We start from the raw sequence: 6443 nt of genomic DNA, 5'->3' as shown, positions 1-6443 counted from the left end.
CTTTAAAGGCTGTTTTGAATTCTTCAGATAAAGATTTTATCTCTTTAAATATTTTAGAATTAATAACGTATTGATCGTTATTATTTTGTATTAAATCATCGATTTTATTTTGAACAGTTATGAAATCATCATGATCTGGTGTTCCCGCTATCCATTTCCAAATAGTGCCTATTTCATTAATGCCTCTTTTCGATCTACTAGGTATAATTTGGGAGATAAGTATTTGGATAATTTTTAAATCGTGGGATATTTCCCAAAGAAAATGGTTGTTGTCGTGACTCTTCAGAAATTCTGTTTCAAGATTAACTATATCTCTATAAAGACTTATATTAGTTATATGAAATAAATCTGCGTATGATTCATAAATAAGAACATCTTTGGTATCCTTGTAAAGAAGGAAATCATGGTTCGTGTAATCCATAATTTCGGATTTGGTTGTAGCTACCAGCAGTAATAAGTACATTATTGAAATCATTATCTGTAATTTGAAACAAATTATTTTATATTATCTTTATGAATCGTACGGTTTCTGTTATTTATAATAACTTTATTAGGGAGATTTTCCTTAACTACTTGTTTTTTGTATCTAGCATTTAGCTTGTTTCTTTCCCCATGTTTCTTTTCGTAAATTACCTCTCCTACGTGATAATTCTTATTTTGTCTATCTTTATTGTGGGAATGCAACATTTTCTCCTGAGCTTGTTGCAATAATTTAGGCATATCTTCGTGTTTGATTTTATTAAATAGTATGTCAAAAGGTCGTTGGTTGGTTATTGAGTGAATTGTTAAATTATATTTTTGTGCTGCTTTAATAATAATTTCGGAATAATCAACTAAATTAAGCTCATCCTTAATGCAGCGAGCAATTTCTGTTAAAGTAGAGTGTGCCCTTTCTATTTGTCCGTTGGACGTACTATGTCGAGGATCTGCAAAGAATAGAGATATCCCATTTCTTTGAGCAAAGGATTTGAATTGGGATGAAGAGAAACTTGGTTCGTTATCTATCATCAAAGATTTGGCTAATGGAAATTGTTGTAAAATTTCTGAAACTTTATTTTCTATATTTAGTTTGTTAGGGATTTCTTTTACGACCAAATATTTCGAATAGGAATCTATACAAGTAATGAATATAAGATTTTGGGCGTAATATATGTCAAGATGCAAATTTTCACCTTCTCTTTCTGGAATAGGCGCTTGACCGATAGGAATCTGTACTGGGTGTCTGTTGTATTTGTTTTGATTGCAGATTGTGCAATTCTTTATAAATTCCTTAAGCTTTTTGTATAAATTAGGCCAATAATAGAGTCTAGTTATTTGCTTATAATTTTCATCAAGCCCTCTATGAGCTCTACAATGAGTTTCTGTGATAATCACGGATCTGTCTTCAGCGTCTTCGACATCCTGGACAAATGTCTTAGTGTATAAAAATGTATTTATAAAATTGTCTTTAAGTGGTTTTTGAATTCTATAAAAATCTTCTAGAGTACAGTGAACTCCTATTGTTATATTGGGTGGAATATATTCTCTTAATATTGATATTAAATTTTCTGGAGTATCATACTCTATTATATGTCTAGTATTTCCGAATACATTAATCGACTCATGTATTGTATACCTCCCCGTTGCTATTAGCAATTGTTGCTTAAATTGGTTTAAGGGTTTTCGGGTTTCTTGTATAACATTCTCAAAACTACTCTCTGCTGAATGCTGAGTATTTTGATCTGAGACCGATTCATTGCTTTCCGTTAAGTTATTAATTTGTATCCTTGATAAAGCGTCCGCAACAACATTTGTTGCTCCTGGCTTATAAATTATTTTGGGTGAATAGCTTTCAATAAAAGAATACCATCTTTTCATTTCGATATTTGGATTTTTTTGAGAAATGGAAAATGAAAGAGGTTGGTGATCGGTATAGATCTCGATGTTGTTAACCCCATATAAGTAATTACGAAGGTTTTTAAAAGCCCATACTATGGCTAAAAGTTCCTTTTTATTTGTCGCGTATAATTGTTCAGTTTTGGTTAGAGTTTTTGAAATAAATGTGATTGGTTTTCCTTCCTGAGAAAGAACCGCACCAATTGCTAAGTCAGACGCGTCAGTTGTTAGGGTAAATTTTTTATTATAGTCCGGTTGTACTAGTTCTACTTGTGTAATTAGATTTTCTTTGAGCTCGTTAAAAGCTCTTACAGCTGAATCATCAAACTGTATTAAAGTTTTACGTGATGCTTTTTTAGATACTTTGCCGTTTTGGCCTTCTAAATATTTTGTTAATGGTTTAGCTATCTTTGCGTAATTTTGCACAAATTTCCTGTAATATCCTGTAAGGCCTAGGAAGCTTCTAAGCTCTCGAATATTTTTAGGGATCGGATATTTTACAATTGTTGAAATTTTTTCGGGATCGGTTTTGATCACATTGTGAGAAACAACGTAACCGAGAAAGTTTGTTTCTAATTTAAAGAACTTTGATTTTTCAATCGAAATTTTCATGTTTGCGTTCAGCAAAATTTTAATAATGACAATTAGGTCTTTGTAATGTTGCTCAATTGTTTTTGAAAATATGATTATGTCATCCATATAGACATGACATGTTTTACCCACTTGTTCTCTCAAAATATCGTCCATCGCTCGTTGGAATATTCTAGGAGCGTTTGTCAAACCGAAAGGCATTCTTAGGAATTCGTATTTCCCATTATTTATTGAAAATGAGGTTTTTTGTATGTCAGTTTCGTTCATGAGAATCTGATGAAATCCAGATTCCAAGTCAATTGTTGAAAAGTATTTGGCTTTTCCGAGATTTGATAAAATCACTGAAGGGTCCTGCATTGGATACCTATCAGGTATAGTATTTTCATTTAGTTTTTTATAGTCAATTACGAGTCTTAGTTTTGGAGTTCCATCTTCATTGAAACCCTTTTTTGGTACCACTAGTACAGGGGAATTATAAGGACTTCTACTTGGCCTTATAATTTCTTCTTTTAGCATTCGACTTATTTCAGAATTTACAAAATCTGAAGCTGATAAAGCATAAGGGTATTGTTTGCTGTAAATGGCCCTATCATTTACGGTGTTTATTTCACCGCGTATATCTGTCCTAAAAGGAATCTGCATATTTATTTTTGAATGCTCTTCATTTATAATATTTAATATTTCATTCTCCAGATCTTTTCTTTGATCTGCAGATGATATTTTTATGTTGTTTATTTTTTGATTGTCGGATAGTTCAACGACGGCGTGTTCAGAATTTTTCAATTCCAAACTTTTATTTTTGTCGGATATTTCAACGACGGCGTGTTCAGAATTTTTCAATTCCAAACTTTTATTTTTGTCGGATATTTCAACGACGGCGTGTTCGGAATTTTTAAATTCCAAACTTTTATTTTTGTCGGATATTTCAACGACGGCGTGTTCAGGATTTGTATATCCCAAACTAAATTCGCTTTGATTACCCATTTCAGATTCGGATCTGATTTGAGCCTTTTCATCAAAGTATTTTTTTAATATATATTCTTTTAATGGAAGAATGGTGTTTTCTTCTGTTAAAGAGTGTTGGTTTAAATTGTTTTCGTTGTCATAATTTAATTTCTCTTCTATTCCGTTATATTTAATAACTCCCTTAGCTGTATCAATCACCGCTCCTATTTTTTTCAATAGGTTATAGCCGATCAGTAGATCTGAGTCTAGCCCTTCTATTTCATAAAAAGTATACCGTGTATCCAAAATAGTTATTATATGATAATATTTAATTATTGAATATCCATTCACTGTGGATACTCTTTTGTATATTGGAAGCTCAATCTTATTTTTGTAAACTCCAGTTCTAATATAACACGAAGTTGCCCCAGTGTCAATTAATATTTTTAATTTTTTATTTATTTTCGGGTCATTTCTAAATAAGTAGGGTAAGCCTACTCCTGACTTTTGTCTAAAAAATGGTTCTCCTCAATGTTGTTTAGTCTCATTGTCTTGTTAGCCGGTTGGTTAACAGTTCCAGTTGGTACCCTTTTATTTTGGGCTTGTCCTTGCTGAGTATTCTGGGTCTCAAACTTTTTTGTTTGATCCCACTTGTTTTGGCTATAATTATTATTTTGATATTTATTATAGTTTTGATTATAGCCGTTGTTAGCCCTATTCTGAACCTGGATAGACTCGTCTACCTCCATTGGTTCTGGCTTATTTTGTGGCTGCCTATAGGTGTTCCACTGATTTTGTTGGTTATTATTAAATCTACCCTGGTTCCAGGAATTATTTTTGTTCTGATTATAATAACCATAATTATTTTTGTTCTGGTTGTTGTCATGATTAAACCTTAAATTATTACTATTTCGCTGGTTATTGTAATTGTTGTTTTGTTGTCTTTGCTTTTGGTTGAAATGTGTTTGTCCATTTCCACGAGAGTTTGACTCACTATTTTTTCTCTGAGTGGTTGAGAAACTGTTTGCGAAATGCGCCCTCATGTTGTTGCTTTCCAATTCCTGAACTATGACCATTGCATTCGGTAGGTCAGGTGGATTCATTGAGAAAATTGTGTCTGAAATTTGGCCGTTTAGGCCGGTAATGAAAACTCTAAGAGCAGTCTTCCTATGTTTTTCATTCATTTCTGCTGTTATCGGTTTATTTCTCCCGTAGGTCATAATTGTTTTATTAATAAGTAGAGTTAACTTTCTATTAACTGTACCATAATAATCCATAATTGATAATTTTCCCTGACTCAAAACACTTAGTTCCTGTTCAATAATATGAATAGGACGTTTGTCGCTAAAGACAAAGTCAAGTCTGGCCATTATGGCATCGAAATTTAATACCGTTCCGTTATGGGTTAAGGCATCGTTTGCCATTCCCGTTATTTTGTTTCTTAATATTGATAGGGCGGAATAAAATCTTTCACTCCCTCTGGCATATTGCCCCATGGCTATTTCAGCCGATTCTCTCCAACTTACATATTTATCTTCTTCTCCTTTATATTCCCTAACAGATTTGATGATCTCATAAGATGTGTCGCATTTTATATTTGGATCTATAATCTCTATCTGATAATCTTCAACCGTTTTAATTTTATGAGAAAGCTGCGATCTTAAGTTAACGATCTCTTCCTTTAATGGATTCAATTCAAAATTTACAATTTGTTTAATTAAATCTCCTACATTTAACATGGTATTGTTTGTTATCGCCTGATGATGTTCTTGAGGCGAACTTATGTGGAGTCTTTTATTTGCTCCATTCTGGCTTGTTGAAGGTTCTGACATTTTGAGAATATTTTCGAAATCAGAAATTAATTCTTCCACTTTGTATAATTATATTTTTTTTACAAATTTCTTATTAAAGAATAATAATAATAAAAAAAAGGATTATATCGCTCACGAATCGTCCTCCTTATTTTTCTTGTCGTTGTTTTTGGGGTTGTTGTTTTTCTTGGATGATCCTGCTTGGGGTCGTCCTTCTCTTTTTTGTATCTTGGGGTCTTCCTTCTTCGGGTTTTTAAATTGATGTCTTCCTTCTTTCTTCAGTGTTTATTTCTTGGCGAGGGATTGCCCTACAGCCTTTTTGTCTTTAAATGTCTTTTCGAAGATTTGTTTGTAGATTTTTGTTTTTAGATATTTTTTTAATTAAATTGTTTTCCACAATGGTTATTTATTTCGATGAATTTTGTTGTCACTTTTTAAATTTTTTATTTTGTCCGAGCAGTGAATTTATGTTACGAACACTATTTTGTAATGTGAGATTTTTAAGGGGATTATTCCATTAATTATTTTCCACCTTATTATTTTTTGATCAACACAAACTTTTTATTTTTTTGCCGGTTGTATAGAGTTTAAGGGGATTATTGCATTTATTAATTTCCACCTTATTTTTTTCAACACAGGCTTTATATTTTCGTCGGTTGTATCAGGTTGTTGGCCGCGCAAAATTCCTTTTTCACTTTTAAACTTTTTTTGGGTTTTATTTAAAAGCTTTGCTTTAGAATTTTTTAATCACACGGCCCCACGTTGGGTGCCAATTAAGTTTCTCACTAGTGAATTGATTAAAAAAATTTATTTTTATTTTTAACAATCACTTATTCACTATTACAATTTTACAATAGGTCGAACTTATTTAATTCACTGCTCTTGTATTTATTCTCGAATATTTGTTCTGCTCGATTCGGATCTCAAAAACGGACTGGCTGCTCTCTAGTTCAATGATCAATAATCAAACCTCGGCTTAAGAGATTTTATCCCCAAAAATTGATAAAGAGAATGACTCAAGAGAGTCGGAAAATAGGATGATGCAATTTGCCAATTAAATTCGAAGTCCAATCTTGGCCGGAAATTGGTGTTTACATTAGCGGAGTTTAAGGACCGCTTTGGGGATCTTTTTGTTTACGTTAGCGGACTCGGGACTCGCTTTGGGGATCTTTTGTTTACGTTAGCGGGCTCAGGGCTCGCTTGGGTCTCCGATTGTTTACA

Source organism: Drosophila suzukii, chromosome 3, assembly GCF_043229965.1.
Source record: "Drosophila suzukii chromosome 3, CBGP_Dsuzu_IsoJpt1.0, whole genome shotgun sequence".
NCBI lineage: Eukaryota > Metazoa > Arthropoda > Insecta > Diptera > Drosophilidae > Drosophila > Drosophila suzukii.
The sequence above is the reverse complement of the archived record's forward strand: the minus strand, read 5'-3'. Positions refer to the sequence as shown.